Below are 12,500 nucleotides of genomic sequence, written 5' to 3' on the forward strand. Positions count from 1 at the left end.
TTGTCCACGAGGGTGTGCCCCTGCACTATTTCATCAGCAACACTGCCTTGTAGTAAGCATTTAATGATGAATTGACTAAATGCAGCTTCCTGCCTTTTTAATAGGATCAAATTTCCTTGTGTTTTCAATTAGCATCTGCCTTGTATTTATAAGACAAACAAGAATATTGTTGCTGAATGCAGCTTGTGTGTGCTTTGTGCTCCTTTGCCCTGTTCAAATGATGAAAGGAAATAAAGTTTGTATTTTATCCAACTACCTGTGCTAAAAAGTGATGGGAACAGTGTTTATAATTTCTTCTACTTTTTCAGTGACACAAAGTTCAAGCTGCTTATCTAATTGGTGAAAATGCAATGTCTGTTTATCAGACTCATTTTGACTATATATGTTGTAGCAAGAGATTGTTTCTCGCTTACGGCCATACCAGCCTGGGTACGCCCGATCTCGTCTGATCTCGGAAGCTAAGCAGGGTCGGGCCTGGTTAGTACTTGGATGGGAGACCGCCTGGGAATACCAGGTGCTGTAAGCATTTTGTCCACGAGGGGGTGCTCTTGCACTATTTCATTAGCAACACTGCCTTGTATTAAGCATTTAATGATGAATTGACTAAATATCTGTTTTATCAGACTCACTTTGACTATATATGTTGTAGCAAGAGATTGTTTCTCGCTTACGGCCATACCAGCCTGGGTACGCCCGATCTCGTCTGATCTCGGAAGCTAAGCAGGGTCGGGCCTGGTTAGTACTTGGATGGGAGACCGCCTGGGAATACCAGGTGCTGTAAGCATTTTGTCCACGAGGGTGTGCCCCTGCACTATTTCATCAGCAACACTGCCTTGTAGTAAGCATTTAATGATGAATTGACTAAATGCAGCTTCCTGCCTTTTTAATAGGATCAAATTTCCTTGTGTTTTCAATTAGCATCTGCCTTGTATTTATAAGACAAACAAGAATATTGTTGCTGAATGCAGCTTGTGTGTGCTTTGTGCTCCTTTGCCCTGTTCAAATGATGAAAGGAAATAAAGTTTGTATTTTATCCAACTACCTGTGCTAAAAAGTGATGGGAACAGTGTTTGTAATTTCTTCTACTTTTTCAGTGACACAAAGTTCAAGCTGCTTATCTAATTGGTGAAAATGCAATGTCTGTTTATCACACTCACTTTGACTATATATGTTGTAGCAAGAGATTGTTTCTCGCTTACGGCCATACCAGCCTGGGTACGCCCGATCTCGTCTGATCTCGGAAGCGAAGCAGGGTCGGGCCTGGTTAGTACTTGGATGGGAGACCGCCTGGGAATACCAGGTGCTGTAAGCATTTTGTCCACGAGGGTGTGCCCCTGCACTATTTCATCAGCAACACTGCCTTGTAGTAAGCATTTAATGATGAATTGACTAAATGCAGCTTCCTGCCTTTTTAATAGGATCAAATTTCCTTGTGTTTTCAATTAGCATCTGCCTTGTATTTATAAGACAAACAAGAATATTGTTGCTGAATGCAGCTTGTGTGTGCTTTGTGCTCCTTTGCCCTGTTCAAATGATGAAAGGAAATAAAGTTTGTATTTTATCCAACTACCTGTGCTAAAAAGTGATGGGAACAGTGTTTATAATTTCTTCTACTTTTTCAGTGACACAAAGTTCAAGCTGCTTATCTAATTGGTGAAAATGCAATGTCTGTTTATCAGACTCATTTTGACTATATATGTTGTAGCAAGAGATTGTTTCTCGCTTACGGCCATACCAGCCTGGGTACGCCCGATCTCGTCTGATCTCGGAAGCTAAGCAGGGTCGGGCCTGGTTAGTACTTGGATGGGAGACCGCCTGGGAATACCAGGTGCTGTAAGCATTTTGTCCACGAGGGGGGGCTCTTGCACTATTTCATCAGCAACACTGCCTTGTATTAAGCATTTAATGATGAATTGACTAAATATCTGTTTTATCAGACTCACTTTGACTATATATGTTGTTGCAAGAGATTGTTTCTCGCTTACGGCCATACCAGCCTGGGTACGCCCGATCTCGTCTGATCTCGGAAGCTAAGCAGGGTCGGGCCTGGTTAGTACTTGGATGGGAGACCGCCTGGGAATACCAGGTGCTGTAAGCATTTTGTCCACAAGGGGGTGCTCTTGCACTATTTCATTAGCAACACTGCCTTGTATTAAGCATTTAATGATGAATTGACTAAATATCTGTTTTATCAGACTCACTTTGACTATATATGTTGTAGCAAGAGATTGTTTCTCGCTTACGGCCATACCAGCCTGGGTACGCCCGATCTCGTCTGATCTCGGAAGCTAAGCAGGGTCGGGCCTGGTTAGTACTTGGATGGGAGACCGCCTGGGAATACCAGGTGCTGTAAGCATTTTGTCCACGAGGGTGTGCCCCTGCACTATTTCATCAGCAACACTGCCTTGTAGTAAGCATTTAATGATGAATTGACTAAATGCAGCTTCCTGCCTTTTTAATAGGATCAAATTTCCTTGTGTTTTCAATTAGCATCTGCCTTGTATTTATAAGACAAACAAGAATATTGTTGCTGAATGCAGCTTGTGTGTGCTTTGTGCTCCTTTGCCCTGTTCAAATGATGAAAGGAAATAAAGTTTGTATTTTATCCAACTACCTGTGCTAAAAAGTGATGGGAACAGTGTTTATAATTTCTTCTACTTTTTCAGTGACACAAAGTTCAAGCTGCTTATCTAATTGGTGAAAATGCAATGTCTGTTTATCAGACTCATTTTGACTATATATGTTGTAGCAAGAGATTGTTTCTCGCTTACGGCCATACCAGCCTGGGTACGCCCGATCTCGTCTGATCTCGGAAGCTAAGCAGGGTCGGGCCTGGTTAGTACTTGGATGGGAGACCGCCTGGGAATACCAGGTGCTGTAAGCATTTTGTCCACGAGGGGGTGCTCTTGCACTATTTCATCAGCAACACTGCCTTGTATTAAGCATTTAATGATGAATTGACTAAATATCTGTTTTATCAGACTCACTTTGACTATATATGTTGTTGCAAGAGATTGTTTCTCGCTTACGGCCATACCAGCCTGGGTACGCCCGATCTCGTCTGATCTCGGAAGCTAAGCAGGGTCGGGCCTGGTTAGTACTTGGATGGGAGACCGCCTGGGAATACCAGGTGCTGTAAGCATTTTGTCCACGAGGGGGTGCTCTTGCACTATTTCATCAGCAACACTGCCTTGTATTAAGCGTTTAATGATGAATTGACTAAATATCTGTTTTATCAGACTCACTTTGACTATATATGTTGTAGCAAGAGATTGCTTCTCGCTTACGGCCATATCAGCCTGGGTACGCCCGATCTCGTCTGATCTCGGAAGCTAAGCAGGGTCTGTCCTGGTTAGTACTTGGATGGGAGACCGCCTGGGAATACCAGGTGCTGTAAGCATTTTGTCCACGAGGGTGTGCCCCTGCACTATTTCATCAGCAACACTGCCTTGTAGTAAGCATTTAATGATGAATTGACTAAATGCAGCTTCCTGCCTTTTTAATAGGATCAAATTTCCTTGTGTTTTCAATTAGCATCTGCCTTGTATTTATAAGACAAACAAGAATATTGTTGATGAATGCAGCTTGTGTGTGCTTTGTGCTCCTTTGCCCTGTTCAAATGATGAAAGGAAATAAAGTTTGTATTTTATCCAACTACCTGTGCTAAAAAGTGATGGGAACAGTGTTTGTAATTTCTTCTACTTTTTCAGTGACACAAAGTTCAAGCTGCTTATCTAATTGGTGAAAATGCAATGTCTGTTTATCACACTCACTTTGACTATATATGTTGTAGCAAGAGATCGTTTCTCGCTTACGGCCATACCAGCCTGGGTACGCCCGATCTCGTCTGATCTCGGAAGCGAAGCAGGGTCGGGCCTTGTTAGTACTTGGATGGGAGACCGCCTGGGAATACCAGGTGCTGTAAGCATTTTGTCCACGAGGGTGTGCCCCTGCACTATTTCATCAGCAACACTGCCTTGTAGTAAGCATTTAATGATGAATTGACTAAATGCAGCTTCCTGCCTTTTTAATAGGATCACATTTCCTTGTGTTTTCAATTAGCATCTGCCTTGTATTTATAAGACAAACAAGAATATTGTTGCTGAATGCAGCTTGTGTGTGCTTTGTGCTCCTTTGCCCTGTTCAAATGATGAAAGGAAATAAAGTTTGTATTTTATCCAACTACCTGTGCTAAAAAGTGATGGGAACAGTGTTTATAATTTCTTCTACTTTTTCAGTGACACAAAGTTCAAGCTGCTTATCTAATTGGTGAAAATGCAATGTCTGTTTATCACACTCACTTTGACTATATATGTTGTAGCAAGAGATTGTTTCTCGCTTACGGCCATACCAGCCTGGGTACGCCCGATCTCGTCTGATCTCGGAAGCGAAGCAGGGTCGGGCCTGGTTAGTACTTGGATGGGAGACCGCCTGGGAATACCAGGTGCTGTAAGCATTTTGTCCACGAGGGTGTGCCCCTGCACTATTTCATCAGCAACACTGCCTTGTAGTAAGCATTTAATGATGAATTGACTAAATGCAGCTTCCTGCCTTTTTAATAGGATCAAATTTCCTTGTGTTTTCAATTAGCATCTGCCTTGTATTTATAAGACAAACAAGAATATTGTTGCTGAATGCAGCTTGTGTGTGCTTTGTGCTCCTTTGCCCTGTTCAAATGATGAAAGGAAATAAAGTTTGTATTTTATCCAACTACCTGTGCTAAAAAGTGATGGGAACAGTGTTTGTAATTTCTTCTACTTTTTCAGTGACACAAAGTTCAAGCTGCTTATCTAATTGGTGAAAATGCAATGTCTGTTTATCACACTCACTTTGACTATATATGTTGTAGCAAGAGATTGTTTCTCGCTTACGGCCATACCAGCCTGGGTACGCCCGATCTCGTCTGATCTCGGAAGCGAAGCAGGGTCGGGCCTGGTTAGTACTTGGATGGGAGACCGCCTGGGAATACCAGGTGCTGTAAGCATTTTGTCCACGAGGGTGTGCCCCTGCACTATTTCATCAGCAACACTGCCTTGTAGTAAGCATTTAATGATGAATTGACTAAATGCAGCTTCCTGCCTTTTTAATAGGATCAAATTTCCTTGTGTTTTCAATTAGCATCTGCCTTGTATTTATAAGACAAACAAGAATATTGTTGCTGAATGCAGCTTGTGTGTGCTTTGTGCTCCTTTGCCCTGTTCAAATGATGAAAGGAAATAAAGTTTGTATTTTATCCAACTACCTGTGCTAAAAAGTGATGGGAACAGTGTTTATAATTTCTTCTACTTTTTCAGTGACACAAAGTTCAAGCTGCTTATCTAATTGGTGAAAATGCAATGTCTGTTTATCAGACTCATTTTGACTATATATGTTGTAGCAAGAGATTGTTTCTCGCTTACGGCCATACCAGCCTGGGTACGCCCGATCTCGTCTGATCTCGGAAGCTAAGCAGGGTCGGGCCTGGTTAGTACTTGGATGGGAGACCGCCTGGGAATACCAGGTGCTGTAAGCATTTTGTCCACGAGGGGGTGCTCTTGCACTATTTCATCAGCAACACTGCCTTGTATTAAGCATTTAATGATGAATTGACTAAATATCTGTTTTATCAGACTCACTTTGACTATATATGTTGTTGCAAGAGATTGTTTCTCGCTTACGGCCATACCAGCCTGGGTACGCCCGATCTCGTCTGATCTCGGAAGCTAAGCAGGGTCGGGCCTGGTTAGTACTTGGATGGGAGACCGCCTGGGAATACCAGGTGCTGTAAGCATTTTGTCCACGAGGGGGTGCTCTTGCACTATTTCATCAGCAACACTGCCTTGTATTAAGCATTTAATGATGAATTGACTAAATATCTGTTTTATCAGACTCACTTTGACTATATATGTTGTAGCAAGAGATTGCTTCTCGCTTACGGCCATATCAGCCTGGGTACGCCCGATCTCGTCTGATCTCGGAAGCTAAGCAGGGTCTGGCCTGGTTAGTACTTGGATGGGAGACCGCCTGGGAATACCAGGTGCTGTAAGCATTTTGTCCACGAGGGTGTGCCCCTGCACTATTTCATCAGCAACACTGCCTTGTAGTAAGCATTTAATGATGAATTGACTAAATGCAGCTTCCTGCCTTTTTAATAGGATCAAATTTCCTTGTGTTTTCAATTAGCATCTGCCTTGTATTTATAAGACAAACAAGAATATTGTTGATGAATGCAGCTTGTGTGTGCTTTGTGCTCCTTTGCCCTGTTCAAATGATGAAAGGAAATAAAGTTTGTATTTTATCCAACTACCTGTGCTAAAAAGTGATGGGAACAGTGTTTGTAATTTCTTCTACTTTTTCAGTGACACAAAGTTCAAGCTGCTTATCTAATTGGTGAAAATGCAATGTCTGTTTATCACACTCACTTTGACTATATATGTTGTAGCAAGAGATTGTTTCTCGCTTACGGCCATACCAGCCTGGGTACGCCCGATCTCGTCTGATCTCGGAAGCGAAGCAGGGTCGGGCCTTGTTAGTACTTGGATGGGAGACCGCCTGGGAATACCAGGTGCTGTAAGCATTTTGTCCACGAGGGTGTGCCCCTGCACTATTTCATCAGCAACACTGCCTTGTAGTAAGCATTTAATGATGAATTGACTAAATGCAGCTTCCTGCCTTTTTAATAGGATCAAATTTCCTTGTGTTTTCAATTAGCATCTGCCTTGTATTTATAAGACAAACAAGAATATTGTTGCTGAATGCAGCTTGTGTGTGCTTTGTGCTCCTTTGCCCTGTTCAAATGATGAAAGGAAATAAAGTTTGTATTTTATCCAACTACCTGTGCTAAAAAGTGATGGGAACAGTGTTTATAATTTCTTCTACTTTTTCAGTGACACAAAGTTCAAGCTGCTTATCTAATTGGTGAAAATGCAATGTCTGTTTATCACACTCACTTTGACTATATATGTTGTAGCAAGAGATTGTTTCTCGCTTACGGCCATACCAGCCTGGGTACGCCCGATCTCGTCTGATCTCGGAAGCGAAGCAGGGTCGGGCCTGGTTAGTACTTGGATGGGAGACCGCCTGGGAATACCAGGTGCTGTAAGCATTTTGTCCACGAGGGTGTGCCCCTGCACTATTTCATCAGCAACACTGCCTTGTAGTAAGCATTTAATGATGAATTGACTAAATGCAGCTTCCTGCCTTTTTAATAGGATCAAATTTCCTTGTGTTTTCAATTAGCATCTGCCTTGTATTTATAAGACAAACAAGAATATTGTTGCTGAATGCAGCTTGTGTGTGCTTTGTGCTCCTTTGCCCTGTTCAAATGATGAAAGGAAATAAAGTTTGTATTTTATCCAACTACCTGTGCTAAAAAGTGATGGGAACAGTGTTTTTTAATTTCTTCTACTTTTTCAGTGACACAAAGTTCAAGCTGCTTATCTAATTGGTGAAAATGCAATGTCTGTTTATCACACTCACTTTGACTATATATGTTGTAGCAAGAGATTGTTTCTCGCTTACGGCCATACCAGCCTGGGTACGCCCGATCTCGTCTGATCTCGGAAGCGAAGCAGGGTCGGGCCTGGTTAGTACTTGGATGGGAGACCGCCTGGGAATACCAGGTGCTGTAAGCATTTTGTCCACGAGGGTGTGCCCCTGCACTATTTCATCAGCAACACTGCCTTGTAGTAAGCATTTAATGATGAATTGACTAAATGCAGCTTCCTGCCTTTTTAATAGGATCAAATTTCCTTGTGTTTTCAATTAGCATCTGCCTTGTATTTATAAGACAAACAAGAATATTGTTGCTGAATGCAGCTTGTGTGTGCTTTGTGCTCCTTTGCCCTGTTCAAATGATGAAAGGAAATAAAGTTTGTATTTTATCCAACTACCTGTGCTAAAAAGTGATGGGAACAGTGTTTATAATTTCTTCTACTTTTTCAGTGACACAAAGTTCAAGCTGCTTATCTAATTGGTGAAAATGCAATGTCTGTTTATCAGACTCATTTTGACTATATATGTTGTAGCAAGAGATTGTTTCTCGCTTACGGCAATACCAGCCTGGGTACGCCCGATCTCGTCTGATCTCGGAAGCTAAGCAGGGTCGGGCCTGGTTAGTACTTGGATGGGAGACCGCCTGGGAATACCAGGTGCTGTAAGCATTTTGTCCACGAGGGTGTGCCCCTGCACTATTTCATCAGCAACACTGCCTTGTAGTAAGCATTTAATGATGAATTGACTAAATGCAGCTTCCTGCCTTTTTAATAGGATCAAATTTCCTTGTGTTTTCAATTAGCATCTGCCTTGTATTTATAAGACAAACAAGAATATTGTTGCTGAATGCAGCTTGTGTGTGCTTTGTGCTCCTTTGCCCTGTTCAAATGATGAAAGGAAATAAAGTTTGTATTTTATCCAACTACCTGTGCTAAAAAGTGATGGGAACAGTGTTTGTAATTTCTTCTACTTTTTCAGTGACACAAAGTTCAAGCTGCTTATCTAATTGGTGAAAATGCAATGTCTGTTTATCACACTCACTTTGACTATATATGTTGTAGCAAGAGATTGTTTCTCGCTTACGGCCATACCAGCCTGGGTACGCCCGATCTCGTCTGATCTCGGAAGAGAAGCAGGGTCGGGCCTGGTTAGTACTTGGATGGGAGACCGCCTGGGAATACCAGGTGCTGTAAGCATTTTGTCCACGAGGGTGTGCCCCTGCACTATTTCATCAGCAACACTGCCTTGTAGTAAGCATTTAATGATGAATTGACTAAATGCAGCTTCCTGCCTTTTTAATAGGATCAAATTTCCTTGTGTTTTCAATTAGCATCTGCCTTGTATTTATAAGACAAACAAGAATATTGTTGCTGAATGCAGCTTGTGTGTGCTTTGTGCTCCTTTGCCCTGTTCAAATGATGAAAGGAAATAAAGTTTGTATTTTATCCAACTACCTGTGCTAAAAAGTGATGGGAACAGTGTTTATAATTTCTTCTACTTTTTCAGTGACACAAAGTTCAAGCTGCTTATCTAATTGGTGAAAATGCAATGTCTGTTTATCACACTCACTTTGACTATATATGTTGTAGCAAGAGATTGTTTCTCGCTTACGGCCATACCAGCCTGGGTACGCCCGATCTCGTCTGATCTCGGAAGCTAAGCAGGGTCGGGCCTGGTTAGTACTTGGATGGGAGACCGCCTGGGAATACCAGGTGCTGTAAGCATTTTGTCCACGAGGGGGTGCTCTTGCACTATTTCATCAGCAACACTGCCTTGTATTAAGCATTTAATGATGAATTGACTAAATATCTGTTTTATCAGACTCACTTTGACTATATATGTTGTAGCAAGAGATTGCTTCTCGCTTACGGCCATATCAGCCTGGGTACGCCCGATCTCGTCTGATCTCGGAAGCTAAGCAGGGTCTGGCCTGGTTAGTACTTGGATGGGAGACCGCCTGGGAATACCAGGTGCTGTAAGCATTTTGTCCACGAGGGTGTGCCCCTGCACTATTTCATCAGCAACACTGCCTTGTAGTAAGCATTTAATGATGAATTGACTAAATGCAGCTTCCTGCCTTTTTAATAGGATCAAATTTCCTTGTGTTTTCAATTAGCATCTGCCTTGTATTTATAAGACAAACAAGAATATTGTTGCTGAATGCAGCTTGTGTGTGCTTTGTGCTCCTTTGCCCTGTTAAAATGATGAAAGGAAATAAAGTTTGTATTTTATCCAACTACCTGTGCTAAAAAGTGATGGGAACAGTGTTTGTAATTTCTTCTACTTTTTCAGTGACACAAAGTTCAAGCTGCTTATCTAATTGGTGAAAATGCAATGTCTGTTTATCACACTCACTTTGACTATATATGTTGTAGCAAGAGATTGTTTCTCGCTTACGGCCATACCAGCCTGGGTACGCCCGATCTCGTCTGATCTCGGAAGCGAAGCAGGGTCGGGCCTTGTTAGTACTTGGATGGAAGACCGCCTGGGAATACCAGGTGCTGTAAGCATTTTGTCCACGAGGGTGTGCCCCTGCACTATTTCATCAGCAACACTGCCTTGTAGTAAGCATTTAATGATGAATTGACTAAATGCAGCTTCCTGCCTTTTTAATAGGATCAAATTTCCTTGTGTTTTCAATTAGCATCTGCCTTGTATTTATAAGACAAACAAGAATATTGTTGCTGAATGCAGCTTGTGTGTGCTTTGTGCTCCTTTGCCCTGTTCAAATGATGAAAGGAAATAAAGTTTGTATTTTATCCAACTACCTGTGCTAAAAAGTGATGGGAACAGTGTTTATAATTTCTTCTACTTTTTCAGTGACACAAAGTTCAAGCTGCTTATCTAATTGGTGAAAATGCAATGTCTGTTTATCACACTCACTTTGACTATATATGTTGTAGCAAGAGATTGTTTCTCGCTTACGGCCATACCAGCCTGGGTACGCCCGATCTCGTCTGATCTCGGAAGCGAAGCAGGGTCGGGCCTGGTTAGTACTTGGATGGGAGACCGCCTGGGAATACCAGGTGCTGTAAGCATTTTGTCCACGAGGGTGTGCCCCTGCACTATTTCATCAGCAACACTGCCTTGTAGTAAGCATTTAATGATGAATTGACTAAATGCAGCTTCCTGCCTTTTTAATAGGATCAAATTTCCTTGTGTTTTCAATTAGCATCTGCCTTGTATTTATAAGACAAACAAGAATATTGTTGCTGAATGCAGCTTGTGTGTGCTTTGTGCTCCTTTGCCCTGTTCAAATGATGAAAGGAAATAAAGTTTGTATTTTATCCAACTACCTGTGCTAAAAAGTGATGGGAACAGTGTTTTTTAATTTCTTCTACTTTTTCAGTGACACAAAGTTCAAGCTGCTTATCTAATTGGTGAAAATGCAATGTCTGTTTATCACACTCACTTTGACTATATATGTTGTAGCAAGAGATTGTTTCTCGCTTACGGCCATACCAGCCTGGGTACGCCCGATCTCGTCTGATCTCGGAAGCGAAGCAGGGTCGGGCCTGGTTAGTACTTGGATGGGAGACCGCCTGGGAATACCAGGTGCTGTAAGCATTTTGTCCACGAGGGTGTGCCCCTGCACTATTTCATCAGCAACACTGCCTTGTAGTAAGCATTTAATGATGAATTGACTAAATGCAGCTTCCTGCCTTTTTAATAGGATCAAATTTCCTTGTGTTTTCAATTAGCATCTGCCTTGTATTTATAAGACAAACAAGAATATTGTTGCTGAATGCAGCTTGTGTGTGCTTTGTGCTCCTTTGCCCTGTTCAAATGATGAAAGGAAATAAAGTTTGTATTTTATCCAACTACCTGTGCTAAAAAGTGATGGGAACAGTGTTTATAATTTCTTCTACTTTTTCAGTGACACAAAGTTCAAGCTGCTTATCTAATTGGTGAAAATGCAATGTCTGTTTATCAGACTCATTTTGACTATATATGTTGTAGCAAGAGATTGTTTCTCGCTTACGGCAATACCAGCCTGGGTACGCCCGATCTCGTCTGATCTCGGAAGCTAAGCAGGGTCGGGCCTGGTTAGTACTTGGATGGGAGACCGCCTGGGAATACCAGGTGCTGTAAGCATTTTGTCCACGAGGGTGTGCCCCTGCACTATTTCATCAGCAACACTGCCTTGTAGTAAGCATTTAATGATGAATTGACTAAATGCAGCTTCCTGCCTTTTTAATAGGATCAAATTTCCTTGTGTTTTCAATTAGCATCTGCCTTGTATTTATAAGACAAACAAGAATATTGTTGCTGAATGCAGCTTGTGTGTGCTTTGTGCTCCTTTGCCCTGTTCAAATGATGAAAGGAAATAAAGTTTGTATTTTATCCAACTACCTGTGCTAAAAAGTGATGGGAACAGTGTTTGTAATTTCTTCTACTTTTTCAGTGACACAAAGTTCAAGCTGCTTATCTAATTGGTGAAAATGCAATGTCTGTTTATCACACTCACTTTGACTATATATGTTGTAGCAAGAGATTGTTTCTCGCTTACGGCCATACCAGCCTGGGTACGCCCGATCTCGTCTGATCTCGGAAGAGAAGCAGGGTCGGGCCTGGTTAGTACTTGGATGGGAGACCGCCTGGGAATACCAGGTGCTGTAAGCATTTTGTCCACGAGGGTGTGCCCCTGCACTATTTCATCAGCAACACTGCCTTGTAGTAAGCATTTAATGATGAATTGACTAAATGCAGCTTCCTGCCTTTTTAATAGGATCAAATTTCCTTGTGTTTTCAATTAGCATCTGCCTTGTATTTATAAGACAAACAAGAATATTGTTGCTGAATGCAGCTTGTGTGTGCTTTGTGCTCCTTTGCCCTGTTCAAATGATGAAAGGAAATAAAGTTTGTATTTTATCCAACTACCTGTGCTAAAAAGTGATGGGAACAGTGTTTATAATTTCTTCTACTTTTTCAGTGACACAAAGTTCAAGCTGCTTATCTAATTGGTGAAAATGCAATGTCTGTTTATCACACTCACTTTGACTATATATGTTGTAGCAAGAGATTGT

General features: G+C 41.8%; 26 non-coding genes and 1 pseudogene across 26 annotated transcripts; all 27 read left to right on the forward strand.

Annotated features, from left to right (window-relative positions):
- Positions 1-407: 407 nt before the first annotated feature.
- Positions 408-526, forward strand: LOC145874441 (5S ribosomal RNA). Its single transcript, XR_014390077.1, has one exon. It is a non-coding gene; the product is annotated as a 5S ribosomal RNA (ribosomal RNA).
- Positions 527-665: 139 nt separating this feature from the next.
- On the forward strand, positions 666-784 carry LOC145874442 (5S ribosomal RNA). The gene has a single exon (XR_014390078.1). It is a non-coding gene; the product is annotated as a 5S ribosomal RNA (ribosomal RNA).
- A 409-nt stretch (positions 785-1,193) lies between these two features.
- LOC145875223 (5S ribosomal RNA) lies at positions 1,194-1,312 on the forward strand. The gene has a single exon (XR_014390857.1). It is a non-coding gene; the product is annotated as a 5S ribosomal RNA (ribosomal RNA).
- Positions 1,313-1,721: 409 nt separating this feature from the next.
- On the forward strand, positions 1,722-1,840 carry LOC145874443 (5S ribosomal RNA). The gene has a single exon (XR_014390079.1). It is a non-coding gene; the product is annotated as a 5S ribosomal RNA (ribosomal RNA).
- A 139-nt stretch (positions 1,841-1,979) lies between these two features.
- On the forward strand, positions 1,980-2,098 carry LOC145874444 (5S ribosomal RNA). The gene has a single exon (XR_014390080.1). It is a non-coding gene; the product is annotated as a 5S ribosomal RNA (ribosomal RNA).
- Positions 2,099-2,237: 139 nt separating this feature from the next.
- On the forward strand, positions 2,238-2,356 carry LOC145874445 (5S ribosomal RNA). The gene has a single exon (XR_014390081.1). It is a non-coding gene; the product is annotated as a 5S ribosomal RNA (ribosomal RNA).
- Positions 2,357-2,765: 409 nt separating this feature from the next.
- Positions 2,766-2,884, forward strand: LOC145874446 (5S ribosomal RNA). The gene has a single exon (XR_014390082.1). It is a non-coding gene; the product is annotated as a 5S ribosomal RNA (ribosomal RNA).
- Positions 2,885-3,023: 139 nt separating this feature from the next.
- LOC145874447 (5S ribosomal RNA) lies at positions 3,024-3,142 on the forward strand. The gene has a single exon (XR_014390083.1). It is a non-coding gene; the product is annotated as a 5S ribosomal RNA (ribosomal RNA).
- Positions 3,143-3,281: 139 nt separating this feature from the next.
- LOC145870621 (uncharacterized) lies at positions 3,282-3,400 on the forward strand (annotated as a pseudogene).
- Positions 3,401-3,809: 409 nt separating this feature from the next.
- On the forward strand, positions 3,810-3,928 carry LOC145869723 (5S ribosomal RNA). The gene has a single exon (XR_014385719.1). It is a non-coding gene; the product is annotated as a 5S ribosomal RNA (ribosomal RNA).
- A 409-nt stretch (positions 3,929-4,337) lies between these two features.
- LOC145875224 (5S ribosomal RNA) lies at positions 4,338-4,456 on the forward strand. The gene has a single exon (XR_014390858.1). It is a non-coding gene; the product is annotated as a 5S ribosomal RNA (ribosomal RNA).
- A 409-nt stretch (positions 4,457-4,865) lies between these two features.
- Positions 4,866-4,984, forward strand: LOC145875225 (5S ribosomal RNA). Its single transcript, XR_014390859.1, has one exon. It is a non-coding gene; the product is annotated as a 5S ribosomal RNA (ribosomal RNA).
- A 409-nt stretch (positions 4,985-5,393) lies between these two features.
- Positions 5,394-5,512, forward strand: LOC145874448 (5S ribosomal RNA). Its single transcript, XR_014390084.1, has one exon. It is a non-coding gene; the product is annotated as a 5S ribosomal RNA (ribosomal RNA).
- A 139-nt stretch (positions 5,513-5,651) lies between these two features.
- Positions 5,652-5,770, forward strand: LOC145874449 (5S ribosomal RNA). The gene has a single exon (XR_014390085.1). It is a non-coding gene; the product is annotated as a 5S ribosomal RNA (ribosomal RNA).
- A 139-nt stretch (positions 5,771-5,909) lies between these two features.
- On the forward strand, positions 5,910-6,028 carry LOC145869903 (5S ribosomal RNA). Its single transcript, XR_014385899.1, has one exon. It is a non-coding gene; the product is annotated as a 5S ribosomal RNA (ribosomal RNA).
- Positions 6,029-6,437: 409 nt separating this feature from the next.
- Positions 6,438-6,556, forward strand: LOC145869724 (5S ribosomal RNA). The gene has a single exon (XR_014385720.1). It is a non-coding gene; the product is annotated as a 5S ribosomal RNA (ribosomal RNA).
- Positions 6,557-6,965: 409 nt separating this feature from the next.
- Positions 6,966-7,084, forward strand: LOC145875226 (5S ribosomal RNA). Its single transcript, XR_014390860.1, has one exon. It is a non-coding gene; the product is annotated as a 5S ribosomal RNA (ribosomal RNA).
- Positions 7,085-7,494: 410 nt separating this feature from the next.
- Positions 7,495-7,613, forward strand: LOC145875227 (5S ribosomal RNA). The gene has a single exon (XR_014390861.1). It is a non-coding gene; the product is annotated as a 5S ribosomal RNA (ribosomal RNA).
- A 409-nt stretch (positions 7,614-8,022) lies between these two features.
- On the forward strand, positions 8,023-8,141 carry LOC145875445 (5S ribosomal RNA). Its single transcript, XR_014391081.1, has one exon. It is a non-coding gene; the product is annotated as a 5S ribosomal RNA (ribosomal RNA).
- Positions 8,142-8,550: 409 nt separating this feature from the next.
- Positions 8,551-8,669, forward strand: LOC145867507 (5S ribosomal RNA). The gene has a single exon (XR_014383500.1). It is a non-coding gene; the product is annotated as a 5S ribosomal RNA (ribosomal RNA).
- A 409-nt stretch (positions 8,670-9,078) lies between these two features.
- On the forward strand, positions 9,079-9,197 carry LOC145874450 (5S ribosomal RNA). Its single transcript, XR_014390086.1, has one exon. It is a non-coding gene; the product is annotated as a 5S ribosomal RNA (ribosomal RNA).
- A 139-nt stretch (positions 9,198-9,336) lies between these two features.
- On the forward strand, positions 9,337-9,455 carry LOC145869904 (5S ribosomal RNA). The gene has a single exon (XR_014385900.1). It is a non-coding gene; the product is annotated as a 5S ribosomal RNA (ribosomal RNA).
- Positions 9,456-9,864: 409 nt separating this feature from the next.
- LOC145870322 (5S ribosomal RNA) lies at positions 9,865-9,983 on the forward strand. Its single transcript, XR_014386318.1, has one exon. It is a non-coding gene; the product is annotated as a 5S ribosomal RNA (ribosomal RNA).
- A 409-nt stretch (positions 9,984-10,392) lies between these two features.
- Positions 10,393-10,511, forward strand: LOC145875228 (5S ribosomal RNA). The gene has a single exon (XR_014390862.1). It is a non-coding gene; the product is annotated as a 5S ribosomal RNA (ribosomal RNA).
- A 410-nt stretch (positions 10,512-10,921) lies between these two features.
- On the forward strand, positions 10,922-11,040 carry LOC145875229 (5S ribosomal RNA). The gene has a single exon (XR_014390863.1). It is a non-coding gene; the product is annotated as a 5S ribosomal RNA (ribosomal RNA).
- Positions 11,041-11,449: 409 nt separating this feature from the next.
- Positions 11,450-11,568, forward strand: LOC145875446 (5S ribosomal RNA). Its single transcript, XR_014391082.1, has one exon. It is a non-coding gene; the product is annotated as a 5S ribosomal RNA (ribosomal RNA).
- A 409-nt stretch (positions 11,569-11,977) lies between these two features.
- On the forward strand, positions 11,978-12,096 carry LOC145867509 (5S ribosomal RNA). The gene has a single exon (XR_014383502.1). It is a non-coding gene; the product is annotated as a 5S ribosomal RNA (ribosomal RNA).
- The last annotated feature ends 404 nt before the right edge of the window (positions 12,097-12,500 follow it).

Source organism: Salmo salar, unplaced genomic scaffold (assembly GCF_965601325.2).
Source record: "Salmo salar unplaced genomic scaffold, fSalSal1 ptg000293l, whole genome shotgun sequence".
NCBI lineage: Eukaryota > Metazoa > Chordata > Actinopteri > Salmoniformes > Salmonidae > Salmo > Salmo salar.